This window comes from Heterocephalus glaber, unplaced genomic scaffold, assembly GCF_053883595.1.
Source record: "Heterocephalus glaber isolate CG9 unplaced genomic scaffold, H.glaber_assembly_v1.0 deba00000818, whole genome shotgun sequence".
NCBI lineage: Eukaryota > Metazoa > Chordata > Mammalia > Rodentia > Bathyergidae > Heterocephalus > Heterocephalus glaber.
Genome location: NW_028258164.1, coordinates 12,758,691 through 12,779,897, shown reverse-complemented (window position 1 = coordinate 12,779,897; position 21,207 = coordinate 12,758,691). Strand labels below are relative to the sequence as shown.

General features: G+C 41.2%; 1 protein-coding gene and 1 pseudogene across 7 annotated transcripts in view; one reads left to right on the top strand and one right to left on the bottom strand.

Annotated features, from left to right (window-relative positions):
* The window catches only part of Cul1 (cullin 1), a 101,849-nt gene that overhangs the window by 59,892 nt on the left and 20,750 nt on the right, over window positions 1-21,207 (bottom strand). For 2 of the 7 annotated variants that reach the window (XM_087207786.1, XM_021240894.2), the window contains one exon: window positions 20,958-20,987. The exons of the other annotated variants lie outside the window; for them this stretch is intronic. The gene's annotated coding sequence lies outside the window, so the exon portion shown is untranslated. The remainder of the gene's footprint in view (window positions 1-20,957; window positions 20,988-21,207) is intronic. 7 annotated transcript variants of the gene reach the window in all.
* On the top strand, window positions 10,668-21,105 carry LOC101696937 (serine/threonine-protein kinase VRK1-like; annotated as a pseudogene).

The window sequence follows — 21,207 nt, the reverse complement described above, 5'->3', positions numbered from 1 at the left end:
TATTCTCTTTCTCCCCTTTTTTCCTAAGTTCTAACAGCAACTAAGGAAAATGGTCTCCTCTGCCCTCTGAATGCCACTTTCTACCATTGCTGCCCATCTTTGCATCCACATTCCAGAAATCTGGGAAGGATTCTCATATCTCATCTGTATATTTGAGTGCTGCTGATGTTAACTGTCAAGGCCACTTCAAACCCATTCCTGCATCACCACCTCCTCTTTCCACCATCATCATGGTCTCTTACCACCACTGCAGTAGTCCAAACCAGACCACCCCACCTCTACACATTGGTGTCCTCCCTGCATCCCTCCTTGGATCCGTCAGTATGAACCTGTGGTCACTCTAAGAGCAATGTGACCAGGAAACTCCTCATATATAGCATGACCAGACTCTTGGCTCTCTCCTCCTCTGTCCCTTCGAGTACAGCCCCCAGACCTCTCCCCTCTCCTGGACATGCCCGTCTCTCCCTTCTTCACACTTGACCTTAGGTCAGACTCCCTGGGAAGCCCACCAGAAGAGGTCAGGGTCTCCCACCACCTGGGCCTTTCCCTTGTTACCACCTATTGGAGGAAGCCCCCCGCTTGCTTCCTTACTTCACCAGTATGGAGGACCTAGGCATGGTGAGCATCTTCTCTGCTCACCATAATATCCTGAGAACACAGTACAGAGCTCAGCACATGGCCTGACAAATGTTTTGCATGAATAAATGAAATGAAAAGCTCTATGCTTTTAAAGGATTTAGAAATAATGAAAAACCAGGATCATCAAGCATCTGCATTTACTCAAAAACTCCTCTTTAGAATTTCCATAAATGTCTTGTTTCTTCCAAATCTTTTCCTTGAAACACTGGATCTTACACTAAAATTTATTTCTCATTTGGTAATGGCTTACACTGTCTGGTTACTGAGAATGTATATTTATCGTAACAATTTCTAAACAGGCTTAGGAAAATTACAGAACTTTTAGTAACCATTTATACTTAACAAATACTTTGTAGGAAGTGGCTGTGTCCTAGGCCCTGCTTGTATACTATAGTCAATCAGAACAGCGCGGTCTACTTTTTTGGGGGGTGGGGGGTGCCAGAGATCAAACTCAGCTTCTTGTGCTTGCAGGGCAGGCAGCAGAACCACTGAGCTAAATCCCCGGCCCCATGGTCTACTCTTATAATACCCCTGGCTTGGAATAAAGTCTTTCCTTCTAAACAGCAAACAAACACATTAAATTTTCTGGTGCATAAGCTACTTGTAAACTGGAAACTTTATGTACCATGTGTATGTGTAACCAACATATTCTGCTCATGAGAGCCAATTATAGTCAGATATTTAGAAGCCAATCTTAAAAATTGTTCTGGCCTTTCCTTTATCATAGGAAGAGAATGATTTAACGAAGCAAACCACCATGGCCAAGACTGTCTAGTAGAAAGTAGCAGGACCACTGCCAGGTCACTGGGCTCACAAGTTAGTATGTTCCAGCACTACAGGCTGAGTCATGGGCTCTCTCACTTTCAAGGTGTCAATAAACAGTAAATCACTCTTAAGGGTCATAAGAAACTATAGACTCACCAATTGGCTATTCACTAAACAAAGAACCTGAAGAGCTGCAATTTTTTAAAGTTGGTAAATTTTAAAGAGCTAGCAAATTAGTTCTCATTATATCAACACTAAATCTATACAAATATTTTGAAATTTAAGAAAGCACAATTTAACAAAGCCTGACTTTTTAAAAACAAAGATAACACTGAAAATATCAACACAGTATAAAGGGTAATGTCAATATAGCTCTGTCATCCAGTGAAGTTGAATACACCAAGTTAAAATGGCTGGGGTGACTTTCTCTACATCTCCACTCCCCTAATTCCAGCATAAGATATGTGCTGCTGCCTTTTCCTTTTGGCAGAACTGGGGACTGGATCCAGGCCATTGTACTGAGCTACCTCCAGCCCTTTTTCATTTTGAGACAGGATCTCACTAAGGTGCCCAGGCTGGTCTTGAAGTTGTGACCCTCCTGACTCCACCTCCCAAGTAGCTGGGACTACAGACATGTGCCACCACACCTGGCAGCGATATACTTCTTGATGTATGTTCTTAATGCATTTTTTTCTATTACACTTCTGATCCCAATTATGAACCTAACAAGACTCACTGATCATCTAAGAGATCAAATACAACCTCTTCATGCTGAAGTCTCAAGTTTATTTTATTATATACTTTCGTCTATTTCTACACTTGGCAACAGTATATCACACAAACCTCAACTGACATTCAGAACATGCAGAAAATTTACCAAAACCTTCTATTCCTGCTGTTAGATGTTTTGCTGTTTTGTCTACCGTTCCTTTTTTCTAGCTGTCCTTAGTATCTGAAATTCATGCCCAGTTGATCTGAGGTTTGCAAACAATCATGAATCCTTCTCTGTGTAAGTATGTGAGTGTAAAGGGGACCACCCTACTCTCTATTTTCCTATCTCCTAGAGAGCTTCACACCTATATATGCACAAAGCACCTGTAAATCATTAAAGAGAAGGAACCTAAAATTAAAGTCTGAAACAAAACAATAAACATAGGCATACCCCAGAAATGTCTGCAAAGACAGGTCCTGGGCTGACAGCAGATGCCAAGCCCCGTTTGGGTGAAGATACTTCCTAGGATGTGCACTTTTATGAGCAAGAGCAAAAGATGACCTGTGATGGAGGACCCGAGGAGCCAGCACCAGTCCCAAGGGCTGGTCAGACAGGGCCAGCGCCTCCCAGGCACTGCAGGCTGGGCTATTAGCTGGTGCCTGTGGAGCCTGGAAGGGCCTGGCTGGGCAGAGAAGCTCGCCCTAATGCTGATCCTGATGGTGATGGCAGCGGGAGGCATCTGCTGACCACACTCCCCACAGTAAAGCCTTCCTTGAAGAGGCATCTGATGGGCCAGGGCCATACCACACTGCTCTAGCAATGACACCAACAGCTCTGGGAATGGGGTTTCCAGGTCAGCCAGGGTACATGTGGCAAGTGTCCAAGCATATGCTTTGTCTGCTCATGCCTCACTCCAATGTGTGGCAAGATGAATGACGACAGAGGTGCCCACAAAAGGCTGGCTTAATTGTCAAAGACGAAGCTTCAGAAATACACTACTTTACAAACTATATACCTTCCATCTCAACCAGGCCACCAAAAAACATCAGCAATCTTGAACAGACTGCATGTAAGTCATAGATGTTAAAATGGTTTTTAGGTAAGGTAAAAATCTTTTCCTAATAAACCATATCACATAGTCAGAAAGCTCAGGAGGTCTCCCAATCCTAAGAACAAAAAGCACACTTAGGATATGAGACTGTTTCCCAAGGTACCCTTGGCATCACCGGGTTTGCCAACTGCACTTATGAAAGTCCACAGTTTCAGGACACCAACCTGCAGATCTGCCACTTCATGCCTTGGAAGCAAGGGTGGACAAGTGGGATTCCAGGGAGGGAAGCAGGTGCCAGTGAAGGCAGCCTCAGGTCTCCTCCCCACCTCCTTGTTCTCAAGGAGGCCCAGCCATGCCCTCGAGCACCTGTCAACCCCCGGGAGGTGCACAGGCTTCATCTTCCTGACAGGAAATTAAGGCAGAAAATGCCACCAACCTAGGACAGGGACCGATGGTGGAACCAGTTGTGCCTTTGTATACACACCAACTACTCTTCACTTTCATTTCACCTTAGGAAAGTGAGATAATGGAATGGAACACAACAGTCAAAACAGAAAATGGGACGCTATATATTTAACGACTATTACAAAGAACTGTTACTCCAAAGGGAGCTGAAAGTCAATGGAATCAATATGAAACAATTCAAACTGTGAACTGATGAAACAGTTTGTTTCTCAAGATTAATGATGCATAAAATTCCTTCGCCTGAGCAGGAAAACTAACTGAAAAAGAAATGATCCCCAAGAATCCTGGAAAAATATCCTCTTTAATATTACTAATTCAGGGCCGGGGATTTAGCTCAGTGGTTCTGCCATCTGCCTTGCAAGCAGAAGGTCCCAAGTTCAATCCCTGGTACCAAAAAAAAAAAAAAAGTATTACTAATTCAGTTGTATCCATACATATTGAAAAGGTTTTTTAAAAACACAACAGTCTTCCATGAAACACTAATTAGATCATCAAACTGAGCTGAGCACCAAGGGAATTTGGGAATCACTAGCTTTAGTGAAGTTAAATACTTTACTTTGGTACAAGACTTCAGAGGCCTTCATAAGTGAACATGCCTTAGGAATTTCTACAGAAAAACAATGCAGTGTGGCACCTCAGCACCTGTTAACTGATTCTGGGTGGCACAATGAGTACCAAAAACATCAAGTACCAAATAAACTGTTTTGACTGGAAAGTGTAGCGAGTCATGAGGTAATCCACTCCAATAAATTCTAGCGTGAGCATCAAATACAAAACAGATGATGAGTACTAAGACAAAATTTTCACATCAAATACACTGAGTATTGAGGTTTGACTATAGAAAGCATCCCACTCAAATTTACTTGGCCCAAGGATTGGGGCATCTCTCCTTGCTCTCTGGGACCCATGAACCACGCCCCTTTCTGCAACTGTTTTTCACTTCAGAATGTCTAGCTAGGCATGGTGGCACATGCTTATGATCCCAGCACTTGGGAGGCTGAGGCAGAAGGATCATTATGAGTTCAAGCCTGCCTGGGCTACATGAGTTTAAGGGCAGCCTGAAATACACAGCAAGAATCTGTCACAAAACAAAACAAACAAACAAACAAGAGATCTATAGCATTTCACTTAATGAAATACACCTCACTAGTCACCGCTAGAAAGTACAACTGTAAATAATGCAGTCTTGCAAGTAGCATCTATTTCTTGCTTACTGGAGTGGATGTGTATATGATAAATACCTACACAAATTTATACAACACTTGTGATTTGGACTATGACATCACCCACTTGGGAAGGAAACAGGGAGGGCTGGAGGGAGGGCAGTTTCCTTGTGGAAGAGAGGTTTCCTTGCCCATGGAGAGCCTCCAGGACTTGGGGCTTGTCTTGGGCAGCTGCCACATGAGGTCACACCCGCCAAGAAGAGAAGACTGGACTGGCTCCTGGCACATCTCTGACAACACCATCTGATTCTGGGACCCACCGTTTATCAGAGAAATGACACCAATATGATAGGCCAAAATGAGTCCTGACTACATGACGAGGAAGCCAGAGTGTTGCAACTGCAAAATTATAGGCAACATGAAGGAGGAGCAGCCTTATCCTGGAAGCCAGAAGAAGAAAAGGCAGTGGGGTCAAATGAGATCGCATGAAACTGCTATTTTCTTCTTATACGACCTTGGGCAAATTCTTTTATTCTCTTTACCCACTACAAGGGCTCGCGGTGAGGTACTAAATAAGGCCAGCGTGTGGCAAATGCTAGCTACTACTGTCATCATCAGCACAGAATTTGAATGTACCATCTCCATTTCGCTCTGTGTAAGTCACTCTGTGACCTTCACCAGGAAGGACTCTGGGTGGGTTTGACAACCATAGAGTTCAAACTGGAATGGGTTGGGAGGGGCAGAAAAGTAGGCTGCTGGCTGGGCAGGAGGGTGAACAGGGATGTAATGGCCCCCAAAGACTCCATGCTGCATTCACTTTCAGCCCCCTGAGGCAGAGGCACAGGTGAGGAGGGGACAGGAGGCGGTGACCAGCAGCAGCTGAGGGAATCACCACTGTGGAAGGGCCACAGTCTGAGTGGGATGCCTGGGCTGTGCCTTGTCTGCCAACAACTGGAATGCAATGGAACTCAAGGAAAAGAGAGGCCAGGACACCAGAGACGTCCAGGTGGAATGGCCTTGCCTAGGGTAAGGGATTAAAGGGGGAGGGGGAGGCTCTAGGAAGGGCCAGAGGGGCCATTCGACTTCTGAGTGTGGCAGTCAGCAGATAGCCACCACTGGAGGGAGGAAGGCACCCACTCACCCAAAGCCTCAGGCCTGCAAGAGGGGTAACTGGGATGCTGGCTCTGAGAAGCCTTCATGGCAGCAAAGAATCCTCTTCCCACTAGGACTCCAGAGAGCTCCAGAAAGAATGATGGTGGGGAGAATCCAGGGAAGGGGTTCCCGACAGGATCACCCAGGCAGCTGGGCACACTAGCTCTGAAGACAGAGATGACCTGAGGCCTGCAACTATCAGTGACTGCAGGGGAGAGGGGTAAGGGAGGGTTCTGGTTTCAGGAAGGAGGGTGGGCTCTGCTCTGCAGGACCCAGCTGGCAGACAACTGAGGTTTCTCCCCCACATCTACCCCAGGAAGCTCTGAACTGTGCCCATGTGCCACTCCCAGACAGAGAGCCAGAGAGAACAGTTCCTCATACTCAAAAAACACAGGTGTTTGTGGGGAGAAGGAAGGGTATGGATATAAGAACAAACCTTAAGATAATAACTGTCACTTCAAACACTCCAAAAACCCAGTTACCACTTCTGCCCATAAATGTGAAATATTTGCCTCCATTTCTATAAACTGAGAGCAAACACATTGAACAGATGTGCCTGCCAGAGCCAATGTTGAGGAGTGTTAAAATGATGTAATTCAAATCAGAGTTGTAGGACAAACAGAAGAAATGAGGTTTTCAAGAAAAGACTATAGCTGCTTTAGGTTTTTAGCTTTTAAAAAAATGTAAAAAGACAAAAACAGCAAGGCAAATATTACAGTATGTTCTAAAAATAAAGTCTACATTAGAGTTAATGAAAATACAAGATGTAATTCAAAATGTTTATAAATTTGAAATTTTTTATTACAGTAAAAAGACACACTGCTGTTAATCCCCCTCAAAACACTTCTTTCACACTGAACATATTCCATCACTTTTGCCACTTTCTGAAGCAGTTCTGAAGTTCTCTTTCATCAGTGTCTTCTTCATCCATCTTATTCACTGAATCTGGCACTACACAATTTCTGACTCTCAAAAGTCCAAATGACCATAAATGGTAAACATTTTTAATGGATTCAGGACATGGAGGCAGCCACAACAAAAAGTACAACTAAAGACGTGAAAGAGAACTGCTTCAGAAAGTGACATTAACAATGGGATAAATGTGTTCAAAGCAAAGGGAGTATTTTGATGGGGACCAACACCAATTTGTCTTTTACTGCAATAAATTTTTAAAGTTTAAACATTTACTGTATTTTTTCAGTCACACCTTGTACAGTTAAAATTCACTATTAAGACAGTCACGACAGGGCCATAATTTGTATGTCTTGGTGCTGGGTGGCTTCAACCATGCATGACTGTTCCATTGGGTGGTTTTTCATTAATTTTATTAGTAAAAAGGCTGATAAAAGTGATTAAATCCATTTGTACCACCAGTGGTACAAGCCGCCTGACGGGACAGTCACGCATGCACCACCTGTGGTTCAAGCCAGCAGGAATATATTAAATATAAAATGACTAAGTTTAGTTTTCCAGTTCGGTAACATTTTAAATATGGTAACACTGAAATGACCCTGGGTATTAGTCAATGAAGTAATTGCTTATTTTTTAACACTTGGCTCAAGGTATATACACCATTCTGGCTTTTACTCAAAGTGTGACGCAAGAGTTCTAAAACATGCAAGAAACTATTCAGACCTAGAGAAACTCCTGCACATGTAACTCAGAGAACTGTAAACACAGGCCACACTGTTCATGAGAGGGGAGAAGAAAAATCCTGGAACCAAGCCACATGCCAACAGCAGGAAAATTCAAATAAGCTGTGAGATAATCACACAACAGACCACACACAAGGCGGGTGGACTGCAACAACACAGCATGAGTGAGTTTCAGAGTCATGAAAACAAGGTGACAGGGCACACAGACCACACCATTTTTAGTTAGTAAGAAAAGGTTAGCATTCTCTGAAATCAAGCTACAAGTCACCATGGTTTTACTGTGCTCATGTTTAGAATGAAAATAAAAAACAACCACCTTTTGTGGGTAAAATATGATGACTGGAATTTACTTTAAAATATTGTACAAAAAAGAGCTGGGTAATGGGAACACTGTGGTTTCTATATCCACAACAAAACGCTGACAAAACAGCAAGCCCGCACAACATATAAAGTAACAAGAGGAGCAGAAGAGTGGATAGGGCAGGTGCAGGGGCCGGGGCAGGACTGGGAAGCAGAACACCCTCCGGTAGGAAGCGGGCTGGCTGGTGCTCCCTGAAGCAGTGCTCTTGCTTCTCAGCTGCTGCGTGGAGCCTGCTCTGTTTTATTCCCATCTAGCTGGCACACATGAAAGGACTACGGAGCAGGCTCCAGAGCATTCACCCATGAAAGCACGAGTCTGACAGCCTACCTGGGTCTCCGTGCCCAGCTGAGATTGGTTTAAATCTGCCTAGCACCAAAGGGAAGGCTTCAGGCTGTACATTTGGCAGAGAGCTCTGTTCAGGACTCTGATCACAGACTTCTACAGTTTTACCTGAACAACTTTAGGAGTAAGGAAAATAACTAGCAGAAGGTGTTTGACACCTATGCTCACAGCTGCACGGCAACCATGCCAGGCTGCCCCTTGACTGGCTTCCTTGCTCCTGTCCCCTGGGTCCTCCATAGTTGCTACCTCGTCTATCCAAAATGGAGTGCTCAGCTGGGTGTGGTGGCACACGCCTGTAATCCCAGCACTCCGGAAGCTAAGGCAGGAGGATCACTGTGAGTTTCAGGCCATCCTGGGTTACATAGTGAATTCAAGGCCAGTATGACCTTACACAATGAGACCCTGTCTTAAAAATCCAAAATGGAGTGCTTGGCCTTTCCCCAGGTCAAAACCCCAGGACTCCAGGGGCGCTCTTCCTCCAACACCCACTATCCCATCCTACCTACTTCCCCAGGGCCTGTGACCCTTCCTTCCCAGTTTTCTAGAGACATAGCTAAGTTGTATCACTACTTATTCAAAGCCATTCAAAATCTTTAACTCTAACTCTATAATCAGAGAAGCAAAAGAATCACATGCCCAAATGGGAAACTGAATTCTGTTTCTACTCCAAAGTCAAATTCTCAAGACCTGAAAGTCACAAATGCTGCACTGCATTATGTCTTTACTAAAGCTAGAAATATCAGTTAACACAAATTTACTGTATGACATTAATTCCACTACTAGGTATCTGCTGGAGATCAACATAGGGACAGAAGATACATTCCTGGGCCCTTATCCTTTCACTCATTCAGAGTATGATTTGTGCTTTCTTTGGAGGCAGTGAGGAACTTAAAAGTGGTTTTTTGCTTTTAAGAAAAATCACCACCACCACCACCACCACCACCACCACCACCACCACCACCACCACCACCACCGTGATTCTTCAATTGGGCCCACAGACGCCCAACAGGTAACTAAAGTCAGAACAAAGCTTGACCTCTATTTTGTACTGTATCTGTTTCCTACATTACCTTAAATCTTTCTTTAGGTCAGCTCTACTTGTAGGCATGTTAATCATTTAAGGAGTACCTGTCTAAAAGTGGCAACATGAAGCTGATTAGGTCTCATTTATGTAACCTATCTCAACCCTTTCAAGTCAGGGGACACCAAGAGAAGAGGTCTACAGGGACATTCAACTGCCCTTGAGCTCCCAGGAATCTCCAGTCACTTTGGAATCCAGCAGAGCCTCCAAGAGGTTGAGATGACCCCAAGCAGAAACAATCCTCTTGGGAACAAGCACTCCTCTCCCAGCAGTGAGAGCTTCTCCCAGCCTCCTTCCAAACCAGAGCTGAGATCATCACCACCCAGAGCCACCCATCTCAGCTCAGCCAGGCTCTTGGCCACTAGCTCCCACCTTCTCAGTCAGAACTGTGCCCTCTTCAGCTCAAGCTCAAATTCCTTCTAGATTTTTCTTCCTAACTCTTGCCTGTGCCTCACTCTGACGTGTTCTTAAATTCTTTTTCTGTGAGAACTAAGAACCTACTCTGTGGGTCGAGTTAAGGTCCCCATCTCCTCTTGGGGGGGGGCAGTTATCTACTCCCCAAATACTTTAAAAAATAAGCAAATGCAAAGGCTTGTACATGAATGTTCAGAGCACACCATAACAGCCCCCCAAAATAATCCAAATGTCCAAGCATCAACAGGTGAAAGGATAAGCAAAATGTGAGTCACACAATGACAACAGAAATGCAGTTCAGTTCATACACAGAAAGATGACTGGCTTCTGCACAAACGGATCTGAGCAAAAACACTTCAAGCAGCACAGCTGAGTATCCTCCAGAAAGCAAGCTCGTATTACTATCAGAGGTGCTGTGCTGTCCTGCAACAATCAGCAAATAGGTGAAAATACAATGGAAAAGATTTGCCTGAAGGTGCTAAAAGAAGTACTGTGTGCCATACTGATTTGCTATCATACTGTAGACACTGGCCAAATGGCAATATAAGCTCAGAGGGAAAGAAGGCATTCTGGGTCACAATGATCAAGAAGAATTTGCAAAATGAGTGCTTTCCTCTGTTCCTCCAAGGATGATGAATAGGATCTGAACTGCAAAAGATGAGGAAGGGTCGTGTACAAGGGAAGGAAAGCAGGGGCCACAAAAACAAACCACACGAGGCCAGGTATAGGTTTGTGCACGAGGTCATGAGAGGCAGGGTAGGTGAGTGGTAAGCAGATGTAAGGTCTTTAGTCTGTGAGTATTAAGAGTTAGGAAGGTTTCCAAGAAGGCACTGAAACTGAGACAGGGCTCCATTCAGACCAAGGGCAATGGACAAAGAAAGGCAGGTGCACGAGATGCCTCCGGAAGGAAGGCTGGTATCGGGGCTGAGAGGAGTAGGTGGCAAGGTGGGCAGAGTTAAGGCTGACAAGGGTAATCTTCCAAATCTGCTTTCTAACCTCCAACAATTTCTCAACTCCACAACGTGAGAAACGATACAGTAACAATTCAAAAGATTTAGCTACTGCTGGTAGAAATGCTCAACGATACAAATAGTAAACTTGGCTTTTCCTAAGCACACAACAGGTATATTTACCCTTTGACTCAGCAATCCATTTCTAGGAATCTGGGCCCAAAATAAACTGACTAACCACAAGAAATTGTAAACTTCTTTAGTCAGTGCAGAAGACTAAAAGCCCCAAAGATCAACGGGGGACAAGAATACTGAAGTCTGGTACTATCATGCAGAGGCTCACTGTGCCATTAGAAAAAAGGGGGATCTGCAGTGGTGGTCCTGACTACAAGGGACTTCTAAGCAGACACTTAACCAAACAAAGCACCCATCCTGTGTTTGGAAAAGGGAAGTCAATACTAACATAGGGGTACAGATAGGTTTTTCTTCTCAAAAAGAAAACCTGGGAGGATACATTGCAAATAAAAATGCCCACCATGGGAGGAAGGACACTGGATGGGGAAGGTGGGTGAAGAGGACTTAGGTGGGGCCAATGGGTAGGATTCAGAGAGACTGTGAATGCAGACAGGAAAGTTTCGTCTTTATTTTCACTAACCTCCTACTGGAACCTGGCATTCCCTTCTATTATGAATGCTGGTAAATGACCACAGTAGTTTTTGCAGTGCTTTCCAGCAAGGAATGAGATTTTCATTGTCCTGTGACAGTTACTGCCAGTTATCACTTATGCCCATCAACACTTTAAAATTACAGTAGTTATTGATTCTACTCACTAGGTCCCAAACGGGAAGGAAATATGTTAACAAATATAATTCTCAGAGTTTAACAGGTTTGTTGCACTCTGACAGCTTTCCTGATTAAAAAAAAAAAAGGTGCAACACGGTAAATGCTATAAAAACGTCTTGGGACATACAGTATTTGGCTGCAGGATCTCAACCAGTGGTACCCTCTGCCTTAGGTAATCACCTGGCAGTAACATATCCATAAGTAAATATGAAACCACAAGTATAAAACCTTATGGCAGTCCTAGGTAGGTTAAATATGATCATTTAGACATTTGTAAATGTGTTTATATGAAATTCTTTGTACCACTAAATTGAACACTCAATTTAAAAATTATGTTGACAAAGGATAAACTAGAGATGTTTCTAGGTAAATGGATACACTTTGAGACTATACTTTTAGGTGATATCAGATACATGTTTAAATATCACATTGTTTCTCTTGTGTGAGAAATAGAAAGGGTAAATAAGGACCCAAATGGATGGCAGATATTGGGAAGTAGGAAGAAAATGTCCAAATGGGAAGGAGAGCAGGGGGCAGGGGAGTGGAAAGGAAAAAAAAAAAGAACAGAAGGAAAAAATGGAAACAGCTTTTTTAAGTAAGATGGGAAGAGGGGAAGGGAATGGATGAAAAAAAAGAGAAGAATCAAGATATATCATGTATGGGTACAAATTCCCTATGATGAATGTGATCATTATATATATCAAAAATGTACTGATAAAATTAATTTTTAAAAATTATGCTGGAAAAGCCTGAGGGGTAAAGGGAGTTTAACATTTTACATGAGAATGTTGAGATTATAAAGAGAAACAGGTCAATTATGTGAAGCTGAATCTAGAGGGGAGACAAAAAGCTTAATTTTAGATTTTTTTTCTTGGTAATTTTTAGATACGTTGATTTGAAAAACATACCAAAACGAAAATACCCAAGCAGGCAGGTGAAAAATTCAAGACTGTGAAACAAAGGAAATCACCACCACCACCCCCAAAATTAGTAACTGGCAAAAAAAGGGCTAAAATTATTGGCATCTGCCTGAATAAAATCTTCCAAGTGTAAAGAAAGAACAAAGATGAGGACTGAAGCTTGTATTCAGAGAACATGGGGGCAGTGAGCCCCCTTACACTCACCCCCAAAAATGGAGGGGAAAGGGGAGAAGACATGATGGAAGCACAGCTAATGTGACTTTGAGTTCACATTATCAAAGCTACCGATGAAGGAAGGGAATGGTCTGTTATGAAAACGCCACTGACTATTATGTGTCAGGAAACTGGTGGCCTTCAAGAATGCAGATCCAGGTGGGGTAGAGCACTAGTGTACAGGCCCTGGGCTCAATCCTAGCACCAGCAATAAACTAACAAACCTAAATTTAAAAAAAAAAGGGACAGAAGCGGGGTGCGGCTAAGCCTGTAATCCCAGCACTTGGGGGACTGAGGCAGGAGGTCACTACAAGTTAGAAGTCAGCCTGGGCTGCACAGTGAGACACTGTCTTAGGAAAAACAAAAAAAGTAGCTCTAATAGGGTAAAAAGCAACAAAACTAGAGTGGGAAACGGTGCATTCAAGACCATGGTAAAGTGATGGGTCCTACTGCTGACACAAACCAGAAGGCCCCAGGATGAGTCCACTACCATTATACCCAGAATGAAGATAGGAGTTTGCTTCAAAGTTCCAAAGCTAGGCTACAACTATTATAAATTTACAGGGCCGGGGATTTAGATCAGTGGTTCTGCCACCTGCCTCACAAGCAGAAGAACCCGAGTTCGATCCCCAGTACCACACACACGCACAAAATTCTATTATAAATTTACAAACCAACAGATGTGACAACGATCATGCTTCAACTTACATTGTTAAAAAAAATAAGACTTCTGCAGGGCATGGTGGCACATGCCTGTAATCCCAGTACTCAGGAGGCTGAGGCAGGAAAGCCTGCCACAAGTTTAGAGACTGCCAGGCTGAACTACAAATAGCAAGACCCTGTATCAAAACTAATAATAATAAGCTTCTATGTGTATCTCACACTTGAATCATGCAGGCCTGAATTCAAAGTCTGGTACAAAAGTTGCCCATACTCTGCACTCAGGGTTCCTACTGGTCCTACCCCAACTTATATCACCACTGGGTGGCACTGTGGAAATGTGCCAGTCACTGCAGAGCAAAGACAGACACACAGCCCAAAACAAGCAGGTTCTGCTAGTGAGTCACCCAGAAGGCAACGTGTGAGTCCTGCCATGGTGATAGCTCTAACTTTGCTTCCTCAGCTTTAAGCAATCCTTAGAAATTGAGCTGGGTGGAGTGGTGTACACCTCTAAACCCAGTACTCCGGGAGGCAGAGACAGGAGGATTCCAAGTTTGAGCCTAGCCTGGGCAATTTAGCCAGACCTTATTTCAAAATAAAAAATTTTAATGGGGATTAGGGATGGGCCGGGGATTCAGCTTAGTGGTTCTGCCGCCTGCCTAGCAAGCGCAAGGTCCAGAGTTCGATTCCCAGTACCAAAAAAAAGGGGTTGGGAATGTATAGCCCAATGTGAAGGCCCTGGGTCAATCAATCCCAGCACTAAAAGAAAGGGGGAGGGGGGCACGACACAAATCAAAACAGAATACCAAAGGATGGGAAGAGATGTTGGCCAGAGTTCAAAAGTTTCAGTTTCAGGATGAGTGTGGTGACTGTAAATAGTAATAATGTATTGTATACTTGAAACCTGCTTTTTATAAAAGGGCTAAAAGTAGATCTTAAAAGATCTCACCACAAAAAAGTATGAAAAGTGATGCATATGTTAATAAGCTTGAATGAATACTTTCACCATATACTTTAAAACATATTGTATACCACAAATACAAACAAGTTTTGTCTTACATCTCAAAAAGATGTGGTGGAGGAGACTTCAGCAGCAAAATTCTCAAGTACCAAAATATCTAGAAATGCCCAGTTCTATATCTCATACACAGCAGGAATTCCCCAAAAGATAGCTTTTCTCCTTCTAAAAACTGGAGTGGTAGGAGCTGATACTAATTAATTTGCATGAGCTTAATCAGACAATGATTAAAACCTACTGAATACAAGGACATTTTTAGGATGCTGAAAAATTATTAAGATTTGTAAAACTTTCTTTAAAAAAATAAAGTTGTTTTTTTAAGTACTGGGGATTGAACCTAGGACCTTTGCACTGAGATACATCCCCAGACTTTAAAAAATTTTATTTGGAGATAGGGTCTCACAAAGTCACTAAGTTGTTTGCACTGGGCTTGAACTCACCAGCCTCCCAGAGTTCTAGGATTATAGGTTTGTACTGTGGCCCCTGCCTAGAAGTTCACTTTTGATTTTTATACTGCACTTAATCAAACACACTAGTATTTTATAAGGTAGAAAATCAGTAAACAAAAAGCTAGTACTTAATATTAAATGTTTATTTTCCTTATGTAATTCAAAATTAGGCTTTCTTACTAATTACTTGAATAATAGCACCCTGGCATGATGCAGGTGTACTACAGACCCTGGGGAGTTGCGTACACCACATAATTTAGGGATACATTTGAATCTCAGGGGATACTTTAAAAAATCAAACCAAAGCTCATGTCATTTTATTTTCTATTTTCCAGAACAGTACTACTACTGGGAAGATGCACACATTGCATAAGAAGTTTGAGAGGGCCGGGGATTTAGCTCAGTGGTTCCACCGCCTGCCTTGCAAGCGCAAGGACCCGAGTTCGATCCCTGGTACCAAAAAAAAAAAAAAAAAAAAAAAGAAGTTTGAGAAATATAATTACTCTAACAAGACACAACTATCAAACTGATGGTTTCCACAAGAGACAAGACAAACACCCACCACCATGGGTAGAGCACAAGCTTCACAGTTATCTCTGTCTCTCTTGGTTTCTAAAAACTGGTAGAGTAGCCAGATGTGGTGCTGCAGGCCTGTAATCCCAGCGCCTGGAAGGCTGAGGCAGGAGGATGGATGCCAAGTTCCAGGCCAGCCTGAACTACTTATGGAGACACTATCTCAAAAAACCTAATTAAAAAGTAGAGCCCTAGAATCAGTAGGGCCTTAAACTTTCCCTAAATGAATACAGTAGTCTCCTTGTGATCAATCTTTGGTTCTTCTAATTATGTAACTATTTGCACACCCCTATGTAATTCATTCCAATTTTACAATTACAAGAAGTATCAGATATTATCAAGTATGGAATTTTCTCCTACAAACTTCTCAGGAAACCAGAGTTTTTGTTCTCTTAGACCTGGTACCTGAAAAATCAATAGAAGTTCCTCTTAAATCCTGAAAATCTTTTCACAAGCACTCAAAGCCTTAAAATTATTCAATACAGAATTGAATTTTAATTTAGTCGACATCTGTATTCTTCCTGATTCAATTACCATGTGACCTCCACATAGGGTGCTCCAAGTATTGCTGGTATGAAATGCTTTAGAAAACAAAAATGTGCCAAAAATTCTAAGCATGTTATAGCTGATAGGCGTTCTAGAGACTGAACAGTTTGCCCAAATAAACTAGTCTTAACTGCTAAGAACTTTTTTCCCCTTTAAGTTTATTGGTACATTTTAGGTATAAAATACAGTTACATTCATTATTGGGATCTTGTACCATTATATGAGTATCTTGGTTCTTATTTTTTCCCCTTCCCCTGCCCTCCCTTCACCCCCTCCACCACTCCCTATTTGCAAAGACTTTGTTTCCATTTTTTTCCCTTTCTCATATTTTTCCTTTTCCCTTCTTTCCTTTCCCCTCCCACTTCCCCTGTTCCTTTAGACATTTTCTTCCTATTACACAATATCAATTATACATTTTTAAAATTACAATATCAAGGTCTAGAAGATATTAGCACAGATTTTACAGAATTTAAAAGGATATAGAAAGCTTATTACAGAAATCTTTTTTGAACTAAATTTGACAACTTCTAAGAAGTACCTTGGAAGACAAATTAATGAAACTAACTCTGGAGGAAATATAAAATTTGAATAGCACCTATTAAAGAAAGTATATTTCTAGCTTGAAAACCTACTACCTATGTGACAACAGCAGGCTCATATACATTTTAACTGATAAATTATATCAAACAATTAAAGCAGAAAAAAGAAGGAACACTTCTCCCCTCATTTTAGGAAATCAACACTGTGCTAATCCTAAAATTGAATGAAGATAACAGAAGAAAAAATTATGAACATAGATAGAAATTTGTTTAACAAAACAAACTATTAGAAGTCAGATCTGGCAGGATGTAGAAAGAGGTTTTATTATAGGGATGGCAGTGTTGGTTCAGCATTGGAAGTTCACCCCCAAAAGTCATCATTTTAACAAAGGAAAGGAAAAAGCCATATGATCCTGTCACTAGTTGGAGAAAAAGTATTGGACTAAATTCCACAGGTGTTCATGGTAAAAACTATTAGGAGACTAGAAATAAAACAGAACCTTCTCAACAGATCAAAGACATGTACTGCATATTTCCAGCAAAAACGGCTTGTATGAATGGAGAAGATACAATGCTTTCTCCTTAAGGTGGGGAACAAGGGCGGATATGACTACTCTTTATCTGTTCATTAAACTTGGAAACCTAGGCCCAAATCAAAATAGTCTGGCAATAAAATGACACAATTAGGATAGGATTGGCAAGGTAAAAGCAAACTCTTTATATGTAGATTAAATGATCATCTACAGAGAAAATACTAAGAAATCTCTAGGAGTCCCTAGAACTTGCATTTGAATTTAGTAGAATTAGAAAACACAAGGTATATATAAAAATTCAGATCTATGTATACTTGCTATAAATGAAGAATTGGATAATGAAATTTAAGTTATATAGGAGTACAAAAGACCTAGAAAAGTAAAAAGAAAAAAAAAACATTGTTGGAAGACGTTTAGTACCTAATTTTAAGACTTCCTCTAAAGCTACAGTAATCAAGGCAGTGTTGGTGTAAGGAAAGACATATAGATCATTAGAAAAAAACCAGAGAATCTAGAAATAGAACCACTCATATATGGTCCACTGAGTTTTGAAAGATTATTTAACATTAACATTTTGTAGAACATAAACTCAATTCAAGAGCCGAAGATAGTGTTTTCAGCAAATGGCACTAGAACACCTAGTATCTGTACATAAAAAATTAACCTCAACCCTTTATTTCCATACATAAAAATAACTTGAAAGGATCTATGAACCTAAATAAGAAAGACTAAGGGCCGGGGATTTAGCTCAGTGGTTCCATCACCTGCCTCAAAAGTGGAAGGACCTGAGTTCGATCCCCGGTACCAAAAAAAAAAAAAAAGAAAGACTAAAACTATAAAATTTTAAGAAGAAATTATAAGGGAAAATGTTTATGAATTTAGGGTAGGCAAGAACTTCCTAGGATACAAAAACATGATGTATAAAAGAAAAAAATTGATAAATGAAATTCCATCAATATTTAGAACTTTAAATGACATTGTTAAAATGAAAAGTAGTCCTTAAACAGACCATATTTACAATGCATATAACCTATGACCAGAATATATAAAGAACTCTTACAGTTCATTAATAGACAATCCAATTAAAAAGCAGACACAAGATGATGATAAATAGCCAGTACAGCACAAGGAAAGATGTGCAACACTAGAATCAGAAAAATACTAATCAGTACAATAACAAGACTGAATTATATTCTCATTAGGGAGATGAAGTTAAAAGTTTTAAAAGCCTTGTCATGACTTTTTCTTTTTGTTGGATTCTACCCCTTTGTGTTTAATTTGTCACGCCCAATGGATTCATTCTGCTGTGCTTCCTGGGGTTGTGATCCTCATTGTCTTTTCCTAGGACACTGTCTAAAATTTTCTGGAGTGCTGGTTTGGTATTCATGAAGTTCCTAAGATGCTCTTTGTCATGAAGGTATCTTACTTCTCCATCAATTCTGAAAGACAGTTTTGCAGGGTACATCAATCTGGGTTGGAGGCTGTTTTCCTTTAGGGCTTGAAATACATCACTCCAAGCTCTTGCCTTGAGGGTTTGCACTGAAAAGTCTGCTGTGATTCTGATGGGCTTTCCTTTGTATATGATTTGTTTCTTTTCTCTCTCTGCTTGTAGAATTTTGTTCTTCTATTGGGTTTCTGGAATCCTAACTATTATATGCCTATGTGTAGATTTTTTTTTTTTTATCAAGGCTAGTTGGAGTCCTATATGCCTGACTTATCTGTATGTCAAGTTCTTCTCCCCTGCTCGGAAAGTTTTCTGCCATCACTTCTGTGAAGGGTTTTTTTATGTCATCTGCACTCTCTCCTGTTTCTTCATTGACTCCGTTCAGTCTTATGTTATTCTTCTTTGCATCGTCTAATAGCTGCTGGATTGATTTCTCATGGTTCCTTATAATTTTAAAGCAATTTTTCTTTTCCTGGTCACTAACTGCAATCTTATCTTCTATATATGAAATTCTGTCCTCACATTGGCTCATTCTGCTGGGTAAACTTTCAGTGGAGTTTTTAATCTCCTGGAAATCTGTTTGCATCTGTTTTATGGATTCCATTTGTTTCCTATGTTGGGATTCCATCATGTTCCTCAGCTCCTCTATTTTGTTATGTGTCCTCTCTAGATTTATTAATCATGTCTTGCACTATGGGCACAATCTCTGCTGTTATCTGAGAAATTATTTCTGATTTCATTTTTTCCAGATCTTTTGTTGCCAGTTCAGGGAGTCCAGGTGGTTGAGTATTAGATTGTTCCATCTCTTTTCCCTTTGGGGTTGCTGTAGGTGATCTGGAAGTCTGTGTTTTGAGGCTTGTTTATGTGTCTTCTCATTTTGACGGGGGTGGGGTGGCGTTGCTGCTGGTGCCTTTGTGGCTCACCTCCTCTGGCCTGGGAGCAGTGGAATCTTAACTGCTAAGAACTAAATTTCAATTCTGCATCTCAGCACAATGCTCTTTCTTCAATGATCTACGCTAATACTTAAGTATTTTATTTCTAAGTATTTTCATTCACTTTAAACAGAGAAAGTAGAGCCGGGGATTTAGCTCAGCAGTTCTGCCGCCTGCCTCAAAAGTGCAAGGTCCCGAGTTTGATCCCCAGTACCAAAAAAACCCCTCAAAAACAAAAAACCAATACAGAGAAAGTATTAGAGGTGATCACGCTCATCTACACTACCAGTTTTCAAATTGAGGGCTTTAATCCATTACAGTGTAGGTCATGAAATCAATTTAGCAAATGGCAAATGAAACTTAAAAAAAAAAAAGAGCTGAGAAGACATAACAAGGCATTACAAGCTGAATATCCCTTATCTGAAATGCTTGGGAAAAGAAATAGCTCAGATTTTTTTCAGATTCTGGAATACTTGCATATAAATAATGTGCTATCTTAGGGGTAGGACTGCAGTCTAAACATGAATTTCATTTATGTTCTATAAAGACTTTTTACACAGCTTGTTGCATGTTGCTTACTGTTGCTGCTGCTTGCCTTCTGTTCTGTGATGCCCCTCTGGTGGGCCACCCTGACTTGGAGTCAGCTTGATATGGACTGAAAACTCTGCAAACTCAATGACAAAACTGAAACAAAGAGTTTGAGAGCATTGGAATTAGATCTTCCTTAAAGTTCTTGTAGAATTCATTGGTAAATCCATCAAGTCTTGGGCTTCTCTTCATAGAGATAATCATTACTAAAATAGGAAATAAATGTCCTTGTAAAATGGAAGATTGAAGTAGATGAAGAAAATGCTTTCTTAGCTGTCTTGCAGCTAAGCTTAAGAATTCTGGATGTCCTGGAGTACATCCATGAGCACGAGTACGTGCGTGGAGATATCAAGGCCTCGAATCTTCTTCTGAGCTACAAGAACCCTGATCAGGTGTATTTGGTAGATTATGGTCTTGCTTATCGGTACTGCCCAGAAGGAGTTCATAGAGAATATAAAGATCATCCCAAAAGATGCCACGATGGCACTACTGAATTCACCAGCACTGACGCACACAACGGTGTGGCCCCATCAAGACGTGGTGATTTGGAAATACTTGGTTATTTAATGCATGATCCAGTGGCTTAGTGGCCATCTTCCTTGGGAGGATAATTTGAAGGATCCAAACTATGTTAGAGATTCCAAAATTAGATACAGAGACAATACTGCAAGTTTGATGGAGACATGTTTTCCTGAGAAAAGCAAGCCAGGTGAAATTGCTAAATACATGGAAGCTGTGAAATTACTGGATTATACTGACAAGCCTCTTTATCAGAAGTTCCACGATATTCTTTTGCAAGGACTAAAAGCTGTAGGGAGTAAGGATGACAGCAAACTGGACTTCTGCATTGTGGAGAATGGAAGTTTGAAAGCAAAAGCAGTAGCAAAGAAGAGAAAGAAAGACGTGGAAGAAAGCACAGAATCTAGTGTTGAAGGTATGGAATGCTCACGTTCTCAGGTGGAGGAGGTCCCACAAAAACCTGTAAGAACCAGAAAGAGAAACCAGAAGTAAATCACCTGCTCAGAACCAACTTTTCTTCCTTTTCATTTGCCTTTTTCTCCCTTTGTGTTTTGTTTTATTTTCATGTGCATCTTGTGGGGTGGGAATAATAATTAAAACCTTTGTCTTTGAAAAACAAAAATTTTTTTATTAAATGAATACTTTGTACTATTCATAGAGGCTAATTTATGAGTTTCAAA